The sequence below is a fragment of the Pseudopodoces humilis genome, chromosome 5 (genome assembly GCF_049639895.1).
Source record: "Pseudopodoces humilis isolate 2021_Gansu_Grassland_sample_001 chromosome 5, ASM4963989v1, whole genome shotgun sequence".
NCBI lineage: Eukaryota > Metazoa > Chordata > Aves > Passeriformes > Paridae > Pseudopodoces > Pseudopodoces humilis.
Window position 1 is genome coordinate 25428215 of NC_142204.1, and position 19606 is coordinate 25447820.

Consider the following 19606-nt stretch of genomic DNA (forward strand, 5'->3'; position numbering starts at 1 on the left):
CTCTTTTTAGCACCAGGAGTGCCCTCCTTTCATGTAAACAGCAGCTCCTCTGCTCCAGCTTTCTGTTCTCCTTCCTGTCCACACTTCTATTTGAACCATTGTTTGTCCACTTCTGCCTGTGAACACCTGAAGCTAGGGACTATAGGCTATGGGTTGGTCCTAACAAAATATTTTTTAAAAACTCTATCAATATCAGAAACACGGTATTACTTTTACTTATTACCAAGTAATAAGTAAAAGTAAATGCTAACTGCCTAGAAGTACAAGTCACAATTGTGTTGCAAAGGCTAGTTAAAAAGCAATTTCAAGAAGCTGACAAATTCCACACCAAATATGTCTAAGCTCTGGTGGCATGTGTGAAAGCAAAAGCTAAGCCTTGCACCATATTTTATGAAAGATTGTGGATATCAAGGTAAAGAAAATACTGGAAGCTTTGCTGGTATTGAGGGCAGCCAGATGTCTAAGGGGGAAAACAGCAAGAGAACAAAAACACAGCAGTGAGAGGATAGGGAGAAAAGTAAGTTTTAGCAGAGATTTCTGCCATGCAGATTGGTAACTCCAATCACCTGCAAAGGTCACTAGCACCTCCAGAAACAAGAGTGGCTGCAGGCACTGGCTGTATTTCCCAGGAGCTCCCTTGCTCCCAAGTGTGACTTCCCCACCACAGAAACCCACAGGGAGGCAGAGTGAGAAGATGTATGATGTCTCAGTTCACATCTTAGCCAGGTCTGTGTCCCCATCAGTAAGAACTGCCACCACAACCGACACTAATTGGTTCTCTTGTCATGCTGCAAAGGTGACACAGACAGGAGGCCTCCCTTCCCCTGGTCCCCTCAGGTCACTGCTAGGTACCCTGGCAGAACAGTGTGTTTGCATAGCTGGTGTTGCCACGATGTGTGATGCCTGCTCGGTGAATAAAGAGCATCACTATCTGGAGCTGTTGAGCCTGCGTCACTCACTGCAAGAAGCGGGGGGGGGGGGGTGGGGGGGGTTGGGGGGGAAGACAACTACCAGCTTAAACCAGATTTTACTGGTAGGAGCATCACCAGAATCCAGGCTCTCAGGGACTTTACAAGGGATCCTGAAACATCACCAGCTGCAGTTGCAGCCTCCATATCCTCTGTCAGCCTGGAAAAAACAACAATTAGCACATGTGTGCATTAGTGCATGCATGTGTTTGCATGAGCCTGCAGTGCAAACATACACAATAAACAGTACAAGGAAGAAAGAGATTGTTGTTTGAAGCTCAAAGAAGCTATTTGTAAAAATCTGTGTGCAACTGAGAATAAAAAAAGGCAAAGATTACTTTCATCTTTCTGTGAGGCAGAGGGGGCAGGGAATTAAGCATACACACGCCCCAAGCAATGCCCAGGAAGAATTATGCTGCTCGTGATAAATGCACTTTTCTGGTTCTGTGAAAAATCTGACATAATGAAAGTACCTTGAATGCAATTACTGGCACTTGTTTAGCATGGCAGGGCATTGCACTGCCACTGGGCTCGCTCCTCTCTGCTCCCAATTAGCATGCCAAGTACTCCAGCCACACACATGGGCTCACAGGTCAGGGATTGGCGCGGAGGAGCAGCAAACAGCTACCTGCCCACCAATGAGGGAGCGAGCGATGTGCTGGAAAGCTCCAGCTTCCTTCATTTTACATCCTCCCATCCCTATCACACTCTTTTCCTCCACTCCTCCAGGGTCTCTGGAGGCAGTGATAAAAACCGCAAGCTCTCCCCCTCCTCTCTCAGCTGGTCTCATTCACGGCTCATGGCAGACCCGGTTTCCTCTGGGGACTCACTAATGAAGACGGCCAACGTTAATCTCTTTCCCCCTCCCTGACGGGTCGATTTATAGTTCCACGGAGAGTCCTGGATTGCAGCCAGAGGGCTTGACACATTCTTCTTGTTCCAAGACGAAAGGGGAGGGGGGGAAGAGACAGGCTTGCGCACACACACACGCACACACACTGAAGACACACACACACACACATTTGTGATTTGGATTCAGCTGGAAGATGCAGCTGGAAAACCTGTTTACCTGTTCCGAAACGGCAGCTGAAGGGAACAGTAGCCAACAGTGTCTTTGTATATAGGTGTACACTCCAAACATCTTTGTGTTTCCATAGCGCCTCTTCCAGCCCAAAGACCCCAAACCACAGGGATCACTCCCTCATCACCAGGATGAAATAAAGCATCAGTTGTGTGCCAGCAGCATTACCCGTGAGTCATTAGGAGAGGAAGCAAATGATAACTTCTCCAGGATAAACGGTGGGGGGAAGGGGAAATTTTAGACAGGCAGAAAGTAATGAACTGGAATTTGGCCAGGACACTGAGGTTACTGTCCCCTCATCTAGTGAGAAATGCAGTGGGATCTTTAACAATCGATTGATCAAGACCTAGGCTCTACCTCTCATCCGTAAGAGTTTCCAGTACTCCTTGCAGCCTCTTCAAGAGCAATGCTGGTGCATGGGCCCAGCTGTGGCTCAGAGAGAAATGCACCCCACTCTGGTACCTCCACCTGCTTTTCTACAGCACTGCAAGGCACTGCCTGCACTGGAACTCCTCAGACCTGTCACTCCCACAGCTGCACCTTCAAATGAACCAGAGAGAAGGAGAGACTTGGGTATTTTTTTACGAGTGAGCTATGAGGGAGCATCCCCTCCTTTCCCCATGTGGCAGTCTCTGGCGTAGCCTTGTCGGAACCCCTAACTCGGTGCTATTTGTTCAGCCCAGCTCCCCGTGCACACAGCGGACTGGCCCGCGCTGACAGCACCGCTCTGCTAATAGGGTCAGTCAGTGAGCTACTGCTGCAGAGCCGCAGGGGAGCACAAAACACTGGCTTTATTCCTGTAAGACCTATACATTACGTCCTCACCCCCGCCCCCTCAGGAACCAAGTGGTGGATTTAAAAGGAGCACTGTCAACTCATTTAGGCCCATTATTTTGCACTAGAAGAAATGGCCTTTACAGAGCTCTGTGGAAGCACACTCTCATTCCATCTTTAAGTAATCTTGAAGGTTTCAATTGCAGGGCTGTAAACCACAATGCAAAAAAGCACAGACAAATAGATCAGATCAGATATGAGACTGCCCAGACACAGAGTTCCCCTTGCCAAGCTGACTGCAGAGCAAAAATAGAAATGAACACTGCACATAATTATAGTATTTTACATTTCCACTGCACTTTCCATCCTGAATGATCCCCAAATGCACACACATGTGCATGGGTGTGCATACAGAGAGGCAGGACACTGGGAAAATTCACTTACTTGTGAAAAAGACCAAGACATTGTAGCCCAGTGGTAACAGCTTGTACTGAACTAAAGCCTTCATTAACACAAACACACACACACAAGCTCATAGAAAATCATTATAATGTGAAACTAGACTAAGCCAAGCCACAGCAATCTGCAGATCAGCAGCTCCAGCACTTCTGCTGCTGCTCAGAGTTTCCCCCAAAACAGAAGATTAGAAACTGATCTTTTATTAGCTCTCGCCCTCTTGTTTCCCAGAGAAGCCCAAGGTGCCAATTCCACTTTGCTACCGCAGGGCAGGGGCAGCTCTGCAGCTGTCAATCCACAGTCTTCCCTTCTCCTGCTGTTGAGTGCTTTGCAGTCTGTAAGCAGGCACATCCCCCAGCCCTGTGGGCTGCAACAGCCCCATTTTGCAGACAGCAGAGCATCTGAACAGGGGAACCAGAGCCAGGGACAGTGCCCAAACCACACTGCTCCTCTTGCCCTCCTGACAAAAGAGCCCATACCAGGAACAAAGGCCTGCTCTCTACTTTGTGCCATCCAAGATGCTCTAAGCAAGGATGAAAAGAGCCAGGAAAGAACACTGGAAGGTAGATAAGCAGAAGCAGAGACCTGACACTCTAGCAGAAACCTTCGATGTTCTCAGGAGGCTAAGAGGCAGGGGAGAGAAGAGCAGGCACTACTAGCTCACACCTCAGCCTGGGATGCTGGGTCACTCCTCCTTCCTGTGTGTCTGTGGCAAGTCAGTCTCATCTTCCACATATTAAATATCTCACAGTAGTTTTAAACTCCCATCTGAGCACACAGGCATTTCAATGCTGGTATCTGGCCAAGCACATGAAGAATGGGGGTAGGAAGTTCAAGAGGAGACAAAGAAGGAAGCAGCTCTGAAGCACTATAAAAATGAACTAATAGGTCAGAAGCAGGGAAGGAAACAGTCTGAGGTTATGAAATGATATAACAGCTGGCTTGAGAAAGCTGGGTTGTTTTTTTTTTAAGTGAAAAACAAGAATCGCACCAACAAAACAACGTAACCAAGTGTAGTACACAACTACCCATTCAGGGAAGAGCCTTAGCCCTGACTAACATGAGGCAAATATCTGCCTTTGATACCCCTCAGAAGAATCTGTTCACTCAGCAACATGCTGCAGTAATGTCTAAAGCTCAGTGAATGACTGGTCCATGCCCCTCTTGGCAGACAGTCTGGGGAAGAAAGATATTTTGTCAAGGATGCTGCAACAACACCCTCCCCTATACTTAAGGAAAGAGTCGTGGGATTGCCATCATCCTGAGAGGACTCCAGGTTTTAATAAGGTCGCATCTGAAAGAGCCCCACCTAATAAGCTGCATGGAAGTCAATGTATTGACCTCAGCACGTGAAGCTGTGGTTGCAGGGTGTGTAGGTAATTCATACCTGATGCTCAAGGCCATCCCCTCTGGCTAAAAATGGGAGAAGATGATTTCTTGAATTTAATTTAATTTAGTAATCCCGTGCTTTATTAAGGAATGCAAGGAAAGAGCCTGGTTAAAACAGGATTTTTATTTTGACAATGTCACTTTAACAACAAATAGCTGGCTGCTCAGTTCCCTTAGCAGGAGACAGCAGGTGCTCAGCTGGCTGATTTAGCAGCAGCCACAACTGCCACCACGAGCTGCTGGGTGCAGTTCACAGGCTGCAATTCCCAATTCCCCTGACGCAGATTCCCAAGGAGGGGGAAGGGCTAAGGAAACAAGAGGAAAGGCAAGGGGGTGAGCTTGGGGTGAAGTGTTACTGAATTACTGAACAAACCTCACTGCCACTTCCCTGGGACATCCTCACTAGGCTGAGGGGCACCTACGTCAGCTGCCTTCCCCCCACCTTGTGTGCTCACCTTCCTGCGTAAGGGAATTAAACTCCTTTCACCCCTCCTTCCCCCTCAGGAAATAACATGCCCACTTTTTACATGCATGCAAGATCAGCAAGATACTCTGTGATCTTCTGAGACCTTCCCCAATGGCCTCATTTCATGGCAGCCAGTGTCCCCAGTAAACAACTAGAAAGCAGGAAGACCATGTCATACAGCCTTGTGCCTACAGAAAATCAGGACTATAGAAATGCATCTTAGAAGAGGGTACGTGTCTTTGTTCAGAAGACAAGTGTCTGCTAGAGAGGGCAGAAGCCCTTAACATTATGGTACAGCTAGAGGCCTGTGGCAGAGATAGGTAGAGATGACCTTACAATAATCTTTAAAATTAAAAATAAACATGTGCACGTGACTTTGTGATTTGGTTTTTGTTGCGGTTTGGCAATTGTATTTTTTAAAAACACACAGCATAAAAATGTCAAGACAAAAATTGTGGCCATTTCCTTTACCTCACCAATCTTGCCCATCCAGCAATGAAAGGTTTTTCTAGACTGAAAGACTATGAGAATCAGTGGGCAAAGAAAATTATATCTCCTGAAGAGTGAGAAACTGAAAGCTGTGTTATTAAAAGGGAATGGGATTTTACTCGGTTCTCAACAAATTCTGGATGGTCCTCACTTGATTTTGCTACTGTCTATACCAAGACTTGTATTTATTGAATTGCTTTAAGCTTCAGAAAGGCAAAATTCTCTTACCTACAATTAAAGTATTAGAGCTCACAGAAACATCCATTATACCTCAGCAACAGTTCTCTAAGGCCTCAAAAAAATTAAAACACAGAGCACACATTACTCTTTATTGCAGCCTTAGATGTATCAGGCTTGATGACAGTACCATTTTTTAAATCCATTGTGATGGGGTGAATAGGGGAGATAAACTGGTACAAGCCTAGTTTAGAACAAACATTCCCTTTGGGTCATCTGTAAAACTAATCTAGACCAAACACTAGAAAGCACACTCAAGGAGAGAAACAAAATCCTTCCATTTTTTTTTATAAGCATATTATCAGTGGAAGAGGTTTGAGTAAAAATAATAATATATGAATGTATTAGCTGACTGTTATTGCCTACTCAAGCAAAGTAAGACTTCAACAACCCAGAATTTACAGGGCTGGGAGCCTGGTGGATCCCTGGTTTTTATTTTGTGCCAATTCGCATTCACTCATGCTCCTGGGTAAGTGATGATGCCGTCAGCAACTTCAGCCCAGCCAGCTCCAGTCCAGCCACTGGAAAAATGGGTTAAGAAAGCAGTGGACAGTCATCAAAAACTAGGTCTTGCCTACAGAGGGGCACACAGGAGAGACAAGCTGAAGCACTTTAAGTGGCTGGGTAAAATGACACAAAACACCCGAATGGACAGATTTATACAGAATGCAAACGTATCCCTGATTTGCCTGGTTCACTACTAAACCTATTTTTACTAAATCAGCTGAAAGTTAATTTTAATCTAAATAAGGGTATGGTCAGATCAGCCAAGCAATTGGGTCAGGGCAGACTAACAAGTTGTTGTCCTTTCAGACAGATATCAGTAACTCACCATATGTGCTTCCAGTCTTCTGTAACACAAAGAAACTTACAGTATCCTCAGAGAAATCTCCCACAAACTGTTTTTATGAGACTTAAAAATCAGAGGGGCCAGTTTGGCTGGAAGTCAGCAATCTGGTACATTGGCAGGGGCAGACTACAAAGGATATCCCAAGAGTTGCCAGTCTAGCACTATTTTTTGGCTCCAAAACTAAATACACATAAAATTCTTAATTTTCCCTCAAAAAATACAGCTTCGACCCTGTAGGGATGCTGCCTCGGGAACACCCAGAGAAGTTGCCACCAAGAAGAGACATATCTGCTGTGGGACATTTTCCAGCCACTCAGAAACAAGAAGCCAGCCGAGGGCTGTTGCCAATTCACACACGCTACTCCAGGACTGGGCAGTGACTCAAGAAAATTACTTCCTGACATCCTCCCAACAGTGACCCCAGCCATGCACCTGCCTCAAGAGATGCTAGCATGCCTTTATGGCTTTGACAAGAGATGCCTCACATGCACTGGCTTCCTTTCTTGGAGGAGGGCTCACCAAGGCACCTGGGGTCAACACTGGCTGGACAGATCTCCTATAAGTGGACATTGAGAGATGAGCTTGTCACTGAATACAGGGGAAACACAGAGCTGGCACACTAGCTGTTTCTTGAGGAACAACAAGTTAATAACAGCAGGGAAAACCCTAGGTTGGTGTCTACCCGATTTTCAGTCCTTCCTGCCCTAGGGTTACATCAGCCTTGACTGGCATTTTGTTAAGAATGAGAACACAAGGGCAGAGAGATATCACTGCTCCCCCAACCCTCCTGCACCAGGAGTCAGCTGGGTGTGGACTCAACCCATTGTACCCGACCATACCAGAACCCTTCCAGCCAATCTGCCAACGTGTCACAATTCTCTCCTGGCAGCTCCATCTAATCAGCACACACCAAGTGCCAGGGCTCCTCACAGTTTGCTCTCTCCCCCTCTCACCAGGGCTACGCAGCATTAATGTTTCACCGGCAGCTCTCGCTCTCCTCACAGCCCCATCAAGCACAACTCTGCTCTGACCTACTGCCCCAGGCCCCTGGCTCCTGACCCCCAGAACCCACAGCAGCCCCAGACTGGCTGCCCCTCAATCCCGGCAGTGCTCTGCATGCCTTTGGAACAGGAAAGCAGTAAAACCCCTCATCGCCCCGGGCAGCCGGCTCAGACCACCAGCCTCATCCTGCCTGCAGCTTAACTGGCATATTAAGGCTGGAAGGGGAAAATGCCCAGCACCAGCCCTGCATCCCTGCCAGCCCCCTCCCTTCCCCAGCTTGCCACCACAGCGTAAACCCTTTTGTTTCTCAAAAATGTTTCTCTGCAGAAATACAGCAATTATTTCAGAAAAATCTCTCCCCTCACCACTGGTAGAAATACCATAGTCTGAGACAGTAGCTCTCTTGATGATTGCAGACAGTGGAATATTCCAGAAAAAAAGGAAGATTTGGGGAGGGGGAGGGGAGGAGGTATCTGGGATCCAATCTTTCTCTCTCTGCCAATCCCTTCCATCTCTAGGAGATTTTCATTTTTATCAACAGGATTTCTGTGAAATTTTCACTCAATCCTCCCTCTCTCCCATTTCAACTCCCAGCTAAGCTCAAGGGTGCACAAGAATAACGTGCTGCCACCCTTTTCTCTCAGGCTGGACAAATAAGTACTCAGCTAGCCACATGGAAGCCATTAAAAATATATTAACATACCCAGCAGGGTCTGTCACTTTTTCTTTTCCTCCTCCCCCCCCCCCCCTTCTTAAACACAGAGAAGGAAGAAATCTTGCCACAGTAACAAGAGGTTTTCATCAAGTCTCATTACCTCAAGCACAGCCGTGCACCACAGCCCCCACAGAGAACAGCCTTCGGTTCCTGCTGTCATTAAAGGAACGAAGATCTTAAACAAAAATTAGACCCTGGACAGCATGAAGTTGGGAGCACATCAACGGATCAGGCAGGGAAGGGTACGAGAAAGCCAAGGGGAAGAGCAGGAGCAGAGCCACCAGACAGGGCTCCACTCAAGCAGCTCGGGAGGGATGGAGCAGGTTAAATGTGTCCCACAGAGAAGGGCGGAGGAAAGCATTTTCAACGTTTCGAGCCAGCATCAAGGTATGCTGTATTTCCCACACTTAGTGACACAGCAACATCCTGGAACATTAATAACGCTCAGGGTGAAACCAGACCAGCAGTCACGATAAAAAAGCACAGAGCTTTGTCTCAGTCTGTGATGTTCCATGAAAGGATGATTTTGCACGCTTCGACACACGTCGATTTTTACTCCAGGGGGTCCTCATCCCTTCCAAACAGTATCGTGTCCCATGCATCCTGGAGCGGCTGCACAGCACATCTTAACCTGCAGCAGCTGCTCTAAGCCTGAAGCAGGTGGCTGCTGGTGTTTAATAGCTCAAGAGGAGGGTCTGAAGGGCGGAGGCAGCAACTCCACATTTAAACAAGGGATTTCTATTACCAGGGGGTTGTTAGTCAAAGGGCTATCAAGTCAAAGTGCTCTTAAACTGTAGTTTTTCAAGTATTTCTTTGAGCAAATCTCTGGGTTAAGCAGCTTTCCTCTTCACCTTGGCTAGTTTAATCCAGATCAATTCCCTGATCCAGTTCAATGTGCAGCAGCACGTTCAGCTGCACAAGTAGCTCAGAAGCAGCAGCAGGAACTGCTAAAAACAACCCTCACAAAACGACACCCTCGGATTCAACAGGCATGACACCTAGTCCCAGGGGAGCAAGACACTGCATGCAAACCCCATGAAAACAAAGGGAAGAAGGATACTTTGTACACGATTAACAGGGAAGAGATGAGCTGAGTCAAAGATGACACAAACTAACCAAAATTCTGGTGACTGTGTGGCCGTGTTTTATCCACCTCTAGACAAGACAGAAGTTCTATTTCTCTCATGGGAATGGAGAAAAGCAAAAAGCCCTCCCTTTTGAAGTGGGCAGTACAGTCAGGAAAGGAAGACCTTGCAGAAGAACCAACAATGGCAAAGCACCAATGAAAGGTGGATAAAGACCTCTGAGGATCAAGGAGGATAGGAACCCACAGCTGTGAGGAGTAAGAACTGTGTGGGAATAACAGAGAAATAACTCACTGTCAGAGCAGTGAGGAGCAGAAGGGAGCCAGGATGTGAACTGCAGGACACAGAGGCAGGATGAGGACATAGAGGGTCCACGCTGGGCACAGAGGAAGGGATCAGGAGACATGGTAAGAAAGCTACTTCACATCTCTGGTGTCACAACCATTCTGGTTTAACGGGTCTTTGTCCAAACAGTTCATACACCCCCTAGTTCTTGAGTAATTACATCCATTCCTTAAAAAGACATCATATTACAAGGTCTACCAAAATTATAGAAGCAGATAGTAGAGTACTTGGCTGTACTAGAAACCGACTAGAAAACAGTGTCAATTTCACAATGATACCGTGTAAGTCAAAGATACATTTGCCTCTGCAGCACTGAAATGTGCCCTACTCGATCCACCTTGGAAAGGGAATGCAAGAAAGTGAGGAGGGGTTCAGCAACAAAAAGACAGCTGAAAAGTACGAAATGTTTTCATGAAATCCACATGTGCAAAACAACAGCCATGTGCTGTGGAGGAAAGTCTTCTAGTGCCTCTATCCTATAGTGCATACCAGGGCTGTGACACTGGGTGCATGCTGTTCTCCCCACGAAACCTGTCTGTCTGCTCACAGCCAGCCACCACAACCTGGCCTAACTGCCACCAGCCTTGGAAGAGTCACTCCTTGAGGAGCTAGCAAGGCAGACTCCTCATCCACACCTGCCAAATTGGATACACTGCATATAGAGTCTACATTGCTGAGCCTCATGGTTGGTATTTTCCACAGCCTCACAGACGAACAGCTTGGCTGGGTTGCTCTTCCTTGCTGCTTCAACATAGACAGCACAAACTCTGTCATGTAAAAGAAATCAGAAGCCCTGGTTTAAACTGATTGCAGGAATATAGTGGAGTCTTACACACACTTTTGAATTTGACAGCAATACAATTAGGTCATGGGATAGCTGTACTGTAACAGATTCCTTGGACTTGGCTCTATCCAAGGTAGAGACACACATGAATGCTGCTTCAGTGTTTATTTCCTTACTTGCCAGCAGTAAGGATTCTTGAAAACGGACTCACAAGTCAGGCCCTTGATGAGGGCTCCCAGATCTCAACTTCTCCAACAGCCTCCAACAGCAGCACTAAGGACAGTGGAGTCTGAGCCGAGGTACAGCTGCTTACAGCTGAAACAGGCCTACAATGAATGCCAGAGGAGAAGGAGGAGCAGGCTCTAGGCAGCATGCGCAAGGAAGGCACTGGTATTGATGCAGGCTAAGGTCATCCCAGGGACCAGCAGCCTGACAGCCATGATGAAAGCCCAATCAAGAAATGTTTCCTGACAGAAAAGTCTATTAGGCTTTGGAACAGGTTCCCATGGGAAGTGGAAGAATCCTCATCCCACTTTCCTGTAAGGAGTGATGGGACAGGCAGTAGGGAATCAAGCCCTAAGGCTGGTGAGATTGCCTGATAGGAACAGTCTCATAAGATGCCTCAGGAGTAACACAAACTTAAGAAATTTCCTCTGCCCCTCCTGCAAAACATCTCCTCCCAGTTCTGCCGACACTGCTGCTTGCAAGACAGCACCATGGACTAAATCACTAAATCATGGACAAAGTAGCCTGGGTCATTTCATGTGTTTGGAGGAATGGGGCTTCTAACCCACAGCAGGTAACCAATGTATGTTACAGCACAGTCCTGCCAATGGCTGTACCCCCAAAATCAATGGGATGATGGTGGCACAGGACAGGAATGAGAGGTGAGGAAATAAGAATTTCTTAGGCCATGCTACAGGCATCTTAATATTAACTCTGTGTGCATGAAATAATGCAAAGAAAGTCAGTGGAAGATGCAACTAGGATGGAGGGTGTTTACTAAACTATGATTGAGTATGGTGAGACTTGTGTAATAGGATATGGCCTAACATATACAGAGACTATCTTAATTTACAGCAGACAATATCCCTGTTAATATATTCAGTATCAAGGAAGTTTCTAACATACTGGACTGGCACTAACTTAAGTTTGAGGTCTCAAAGACTGTCTCAGTTGATACTTTATTTAACTTTTAATTTTACCCTTTACATATTTCCTATTTTTTTATTGCAAAAAGATCAGCTTGGTTTTGAACTGTGCAGATCTATAGGAAGGCTTACTTCACCATATTTAAAGCTAGCAGATGCCTATCTCCTATATGGTTTGGGGTTTTGTTGTCATTGTTACTATGGTTTTTGAGGGGGTTTGGGTTTTTTTGTTTTTGTTTGGGGATGTGGGGAAAAAAGGTGATGAGGGTTCAAAAATTAATGTTTCACAAAGTTCAAAATGAATGTCTCAACTTGTAACTCAATTCCCCTCTCCCACAACCCTCGTTGCAGAAGCTACCCATGGCTGACACCACTCATGAAGCTCCATACGGTTCTGCTTCTCCTCAGTTTTTCTCAGCCTAACAAACTTTGGCACTGTTCAGATTTTCCTGGTCCTGAGGAAACAGGAGAGATTCCAGTAATTCCAGTTTCTCCTTCCTTTGCTTTTACAAAGCTCCCATGGTGCCATCTGTGAAAAACCTATTATAATGGCAAAGTATAAAGGTAAATTTGTCTGAACATCATTGGTAGTGTAGAGTTTCTCATACTGCATTCAATATTGGTAACAATTACTTACATTGCAGTAGAGTTGAAAGACTTCAGTAACATCAGGGCACCTCAAGCTCAGCACAACTTACACATAACAGCAACAAATGTCTGTGCCTGACTAACAGGTTAGCAATGTTTTTTTAAGGTAGAAAGGCTTCAAAACAGATCGTCATTTTAAAGCACCCATGAGTTGACAACAGTTTGTACAATTATCACAAACCACTCAAAAAAAGCTTCCAGTACACCTGGGAAGTGACCATGTACACAGTAAGTACCCTGTATGCACCATAACTCAGCGAGTGCTTTTTGCAGCTCCCTTCTACACTCAGTCATGAAGGATATAGATCATTACAGCCTCCAGCTATAGAGCTTTAGCTCAGAGAGTAGCAGCTCACACTTTTAGCTCTGGAGATCCCCAGTTCAATCTGCTGCATGTCAGCCAAGAGGGCAGCTGTCATATAATTACAGCCACAACTTTGCATGTGAAAAAGTAGGGAGAGCGAACAGAGATCTTATTATAGAATTCTAGTTGCAACCTGCTGAACAGCTTCCTATTTAAAGTAACTTCTTGTAAAGAGGAGGGAGAGGGGGCCAAAAAAAAACAAAAGGAGAAAGAGGAAAGAGAATCTCCCAACTCAGCTTCCCAATTGCCTCTGTTTTGCAGAACAAACCAGTGCTGCTTTGCAGTCTTTTGTTACAAATGCTTATGTACACTAGATGAAGCACACAAGTGCAGAGCCAGGAGTAAGACTCCTGGCTTATCAGTCAAAAAAAGAGAAAAAGGGGAAAAAAAAATTCTCATTGCTGCAACTGATGCATCTGAAGTCCAACAAGGCATCATAGTTTCTTCCTGAACTATAACCATCCTACAGCAGCCAACCCACGTTGTTATGCAATTTAAGTATTAAAATTTAAGATCAAGAAATCTTAAGTCATTTACATCCTGTTTTCTTCAAGCTGTACATACAAGCTCTTAGAAAGATTTGACAGAACAGAGAATCCAGGAAATGAGTACGTTTTAAATACAAAGGTACAAAGCATAGTGAGAAATTCATTCCAAAAAGTTTTTAGTGAGTGAAACATAAAACAAGACCAAGTTTCTTCTTATCCATTCATCTTTCTGCAGATCCTTCTGCACAGAGTAATTTTTGAGCCAAACCTTCTTCCAAGCCAAGACAGTCAAAAACTAAATTTGAAACAATGTAATCCAGTTTTAAAAAAACATCAGTTTTCCCCAAAAAACAAGTCTAGAAATCTATTTCAAGCTTAAAATACAGACTTCTTCCAGAACATTCTTTTCTCCTTGACAGTTCCATCTATCCATGACCCAGCAGTACAAAACCTGTGGGTCTCCTACTGCCTGAGGTGAACCAACCATTTTTTGGACCATGAGTAACAAATGGGAGCTAACTCTCCAACTTCCTGCAAACTATTTACCTCCTTGCTAAATACCACTTAAGTAGACCAACCTGACTCAAACTGTTCAGTACCTGCCTGCAAGAACACAGGCTTGCTGAAACACCTCAACTAGTTCATGCATTATACACCACTGGCTCTCCAAAGCTCCCTGGAACATGCTGCCATGCTTCCAACAAGATTTGAAGTATCTGATCTGCAGCCAAGCTGGAAGGTGTTCAGGTAATTGCTAATGCCAAGCACAAACCTGCAACAGTAAACTCCAGAACAGAATTCAGCAACACTTTGTATTTAAACCAGTTGAGTTCTTTGGTGACACCCTCTCATCAGCCTTGTTTCTGAAGACCCATATTCATTCGGCTCAGTCTTCTGCTTCTCACTTCAAGCAAGACCTACTCAGGAAACACACAAACTAGCTGACCATCTCCCTCCCTTTAGAAGGGAGCAAGGGAGAGAATCAAGGACATGAAGGCTAGTTTTGAAGAAAGTTACACACCTCACCAGCACAGATGCATTTGGGGTTGATTATGGACATGCAGCAAAACCCTGGCTGGGCTCATCCCACAGGAGAAACCCATAAAAAATTCACCTTCCACTCACCTCCTGCAACCAAGGAAAGCTCACAAACTTATCAGCCACACTTGTCCAACAAAAGCAGTACAACCCTATGCAGAGATGACTGAAATGAAACACCATTATGCTATTTTTCTGGTATTCTGTGAATTCAGCATTGCTAAAAGGTTCCAGATAGACATGCTCTGAAGACCCAAATCCTCTGCCTACCTTGAGAACACAAGCAGAGGGAACAGCATCCAAACTTATACATACTTTTCTCATCTCTTCCAGCCTGCCAAGGCTGAAATGACTGACAAAGGTCCAAAATGAGGAACACACATAAATTATTAACGTTGCACTGGTAGTCTCACTGTTGCTGTAACAGTCTAAAGACTTAACAGAGGCAGGCTCTGCAGGGAAATACTACTTTACTTCAAAATCATTCATTCAGGAAACTTACAGAGGAGAAAAGAATCACTCTGCAGCACACTCTGTCAAACCCCTAGCTGTAAGACCCTTCATTTTTAAAGCAAAAGCAATTTTAACAAGAACAGGAAATTGATGTGAAGCATAAGAAGCTTCAGATTCCAAGCGAGCAAAACTGGAACAGCATTACTTCCGGACACAAATCCCAACACACAGATCTTCACATGCCTGACCTGGAAAGTCCATCCCACTTCTGAGAGACAGGTAAGTGTTCTGATTCTTCAGCCTCTCTGCTGGAACAGCTAAGTGGCACACCAGCAAGAAGATAATGGGGAGCCATACTCTATCAGTCGGAAGGGAGCCAAAAAGCCACTTCAGTTTGCTTCTTGGATTGCAACCTGTGCTTTACACCCGTGCAAAGCCTCAGATTCACATTCCCACCAAGCTTTTACTTCGTTCCAGGTCTCATGCAGTACCTGCTGCCACAGTAGCCACATGACCACAGGCAGTACACAGAGAAATGCAGCTTCCTCCTGAGATATTTGCCCCCTCTCCGCTGTTGCAAGGGGAACAGTTTGTGCAGGGGTATTAGTCTGTTTTACATTAATTTCGAGAACTAGGACAAATGACCTGAACTTTGACATTTCTGAAAAAAAGTTAAATTATTTTCATCTTTCTTAGTAATCAGAATAGATTTACTTTTCATTTAAAACATGAAATTTCCCTCCCAAAATATCTGAAGTAGTTACTGAAATGTTTTCTTTACCAAAGCCTGCAAAGCCTCAACATTATTAATAACGTTTTGAATATAAAGAGGCACAACCTTGCTCCATCCCAACAAAAAAAAAAAGCAGTCAAGTTTTCACACAATGAAGCAATTAATTTTTAAACTAATATTTTCTATTAAAAGTTCTCACATTTAAAAATCCAAAAAGGTTTCCAGTAACTCTAGACACTGATGGGGACAAAGAAAAAACAGACCCTACCCCCAGCTGGATGGCATTCCTCTCTTCGGGTGCAATGTGGTAACATTTGATTGACGCATCTGATCCATTCCAAAACTTCAGACGTTGTTCTAATCATCAATGGGTAGAATCCTATTAATTTTCAGGGAAAAAGTAAAAAAAGAAAAACAGAAAAACAGAGTAGAATATGCACACAGAGCACCTCACGTTTGTCTAGCAGATCCAGCTGATTTAGCTAGATCCACAATAATCAACAAATTGAAGACTGAGTTGATGACAGAAACTCACATTTACCAGCATAAGTCCCTTTTTCCCTTCCACCCTCTTTCTCAGCTCAACCCAGTGACTCAACACAACCTGGAACATTAGTCCCATACCAAAGGAAATGAAATAGGAAGAGGGAAAGGAGTGGGAAGAGATAAACCAGGGTAAATAGGGATAGCATGAAAAGCCCATTGGCATGCAACCAAGAGCCTGCACAGGCCCTTGCTACAGCAGAAAATAGGAGATTAAGCACATATGAAGAGACAGCGGGAGAACAGATGTGAGAAGAAGGTTCAAGTGTCCCTGGGCCCAGGGGGTAGGAAATGGCAGCAGAGCACAGCAGTGAGCCCCAGCACACACAATGAGCTCAACCTTCAGCCACAGCACCAGGTGATCCACTGGCTTGGTGTTTGCCATCATAAGCATTTTCAGTATATAAATACTGATATTGTGGGGTATGAGCAATGTCATGTGAACCTTCCACATCAACTAAGGCTTCCTAGTCTGCCCATAAATTTATTTGGCTACCAGCCAAACCCAGATCCACCAATACTACCTAAGCATTTTTGCTCTGAAAGAAGCCTCCACTTACAGTCCTCCAACAAACGCTGCTGTTTCATTTCAGCACTGATGAGAACTGCACACCCTAAGGACCCACAAACATAAGAGGCAGCACAATTCTAAAGGAATTTACCCATTCCAGAAGCAGCCAGAAGGTGAGCATCTGACCCTTCCAGTTGGCCAGCTGACATATCAGACCAGCCCACATCCCATTCAATCAGACCTGGAGTCTGGTACCTTCCCACTAGAAGTTCAGATATCCCACTGTTCCTCGGTTGTTCCTTATATCTGATCTGTGTTCCCGAGTCTCAGGAGGGTTACCAGCACTGACGTGCTGGGTGAGGAAAAGTAGGAAAGGCAAGAGCAAGCTGATGTACTGCAAAGGGAAGGAAGCAGCAGACTCAAGATGGGATTTTACAGTAGGAAAACTGGTTGCTAGAGTGTAGAGCAGAACCTGGGGGGAACAGGAGGCAACTGGTCACAGAAAAGAGGCAGGCAAAGGCTTGATACTACAGAGAATTACAGGAAAGGCCCTGTAGCCCCAGGCTGATAAAACAGATATTGCTGCCAAAGTCTCACACCAGCCCCTAAAGTCTCTAGCACTGACTGGGGGGGCTCAGCAACAAGCAGGATCTGCCACAAGTACGTCCACCCAACAGCTTCAGGTAGTCACTTAAGGTATCTCAGGTCCAGACCATTAAGTGCCCTGATGGGAAGGACACAGACCTTGAATTCCACATGACAGGTCACGTGGAACTCACAATGAGAAGGATACGCTGCTTTGCCCAGCCTTGACAAGGACCACACAGCTGCAGCTCGTGCCTCCCTTAGGCTCCTCAGAGCCAGTGGCTGCATTCCCAGCCAGCCTGCCTTTGTAACCAACCCCCCGCCCGCCAGGAGGGCCTGAACCCTGCACCATCAGCAGTGAAAGCACAATCCTCCACCTCACGCTCTAAATAATTAAACTCTGTGGGAGCATCAACAGACTCATAAAACTCTTACACAGACCAAGGCAGTCATTAATGGGGGTCAAAGATGAGCGCTCTATTTTTTTTAAAAGTGCTTTGATGCATGGGGAGAGTGGTGAGAGGAGATCTTCATTACCCTTCTCTGGTACCTGATGAATTTTTCCTTTCCTGGCTATCAACACCTCCTACTTCCACCCGAACGCCACAGTGCTGGTAATCATCCGGGCAGCCAGAGACAACTGGAAGGTGTGTTTGGATGACATCTGTGCCAGCTGGTCACCTGCAAGCAGGGAAGCAAGGGGCCTCGCTGAGCAAAGCCAGGCTCTACCAGAGGCTCAGCCGGTGCTTATTACGAGGTTTGGGTTTCCCCAAGGCCAGTGCAATGCTTAAAGTCATGCAAACCACAACCTCACACACCGTCTCCCCTACAGCGAGGCACGGAGCAGAGCACAAGGCAGTAAAATATGTCAGGATTATTAGCTTGGGCTCAGAGCCAGAGCTGGGAGCTGCCACAAGGGTAGGGAGGCTGCCTGCAGCCCTGCAGGCCAGCAGGAAGGAAGTGGAAGTCCCCTGACAGGCAAGGAAAGGCAGCATTCATGAAAGGCAAGCCACAGCTGAGAAAAGGTCACAGAAACACTAGTCTGACCCACCCCTTCTAGCCTAAAAATACATATATATACACATATACATGTGAGCTTCTGTGCTTTGTTCAGACATTTTAAAGAGAGGTCTGCTCTTCCCATTCTATCTACATTCCCCTGATCCATACCAGCTTTGGAAACGTTTTTTTTAGACTTTCCATTAGCGAAAGCCTTGTCTGGAAAGAAGGGAAAGCAGGCAGCTTTGGGGAAAGGATCACAACACAGAAACAACCCAAGCAGCGGAGTTGGATGCTCTAACAGCAGCTCCAATTCCAGCTTGCACCAGCTTAGCCTCTGCCTGCTTTCTCTGCTGCATTTGCTTTGTGTGGAAGAGAGGCCCCAGACTGGAAGTGGCACTGGGATCTCTGCTATTGTTCCAAAAAAGTGACTGGTGTAGCAAGGCCAGCTTCTATTTATTAATGATAAGTAAAACCAATAGATGCCCCTTTTTTCAGGTCACTAGAAACCTTCTCCCAACAAGCCCCAATACCTCGACATTCAGAGGGAACTTAGGACATTTACACACATCAGCACTCATCTTTTTCATCATGGCAAAAGCAGCAGCTGCTACTTCCCTTATTCTTGGAAATAAGGGGGAAAATAGCTAGGACTCTTGAGCCTTGGCACCTCTTCCCTCTCACCCTTTGGCTACCAGAGCTCCTGTTACTATTCAGGACAGAAGTGCTCCACAGGGCACACATTCCAGGGGGCTGAGCCATCCCACGTGGCCAGGCTCAAAATGGCAGACAGCGATGAATAGGATAATTAGAAAGTACAACAGCAACCGCAACATAAAAACAAGCAGCTTCTATTACAAGAAACAGTTCTATGGCATGGTTAGATCTATCACCCCATATGCCAGGTTGTGGTGGTGCCTCAGGAGCCTGCTGCTATTATCTGTTTGCAATCACATTTCAGGCTGTCTTTCTGCTTAATGCTCAAAAAGCAAAGCTAATCAGATTCGCTCCCTCTTTCTACTTAATGTCTCCAGTTCCCAAGCATGCTCTGTACTGCTTCAATTGATGTTCAAGTAACACTAGCCAGGAGCATGCAGTGCAGAATAAAATAAAATCAAATTATCTATTAATTTTAGTCCTTCTTTGCACCTATTTTGTCTAAAATTCCTTCTACATTTGGTCCTTGCAAACAAAAGTCAGGAAATACCCATTTCCCCCTCTACACCACACCCGGCTCCCATATGAGTTCCCTTCTTCAAACTGCTCCTCCAGTGGTATCTGGGCAATTAATTATAGCACAGACCTCTCAGGCTTCCCTCTTACTCTCTGGAATAGCTTTTTAAAATATTTGCTGGCTAGGAACCTTCAGATTAGGATGTCTTCTACTGGCACTGTAATAGCCCCTCTTTGTTAATCTATCTGAAACGACCATCGCATGCTCTCCTACTCCCT

The 19606-nt window shown here is 45.6% G+C and overlaps 1 protein-coding gene across 4 annotated transcripts in view; it reads right to left on the reverse strand.

Annotated features, from left to right (window-relative positions):
• TCF20 (transcription factor 20) overlaps nt 1-19606 on the reverse strand; it is a 129525-nt gene that overhangs the window by 102024 nt on the left and 7895 nt on the right. For 2 of the 4 annotated variants that reach the window (XM_014256664.2, XM_005527681.3), the window contains exon 2: nt 15785-15895. The exons of 1 other annotated variant lie outside the window; for it this stretch is intronic. The gene's annotated coding sequence lies outside the window, so the exon portion shown is untranslated. Of the gene's footprint in view, nt 1-15784; nt 15896-17705; nt 17837-19606 lie in introns of all 4 variants that reach the window. One more of the 4 variants, XM_088055432.1, reaches the window with a different exon arrangement.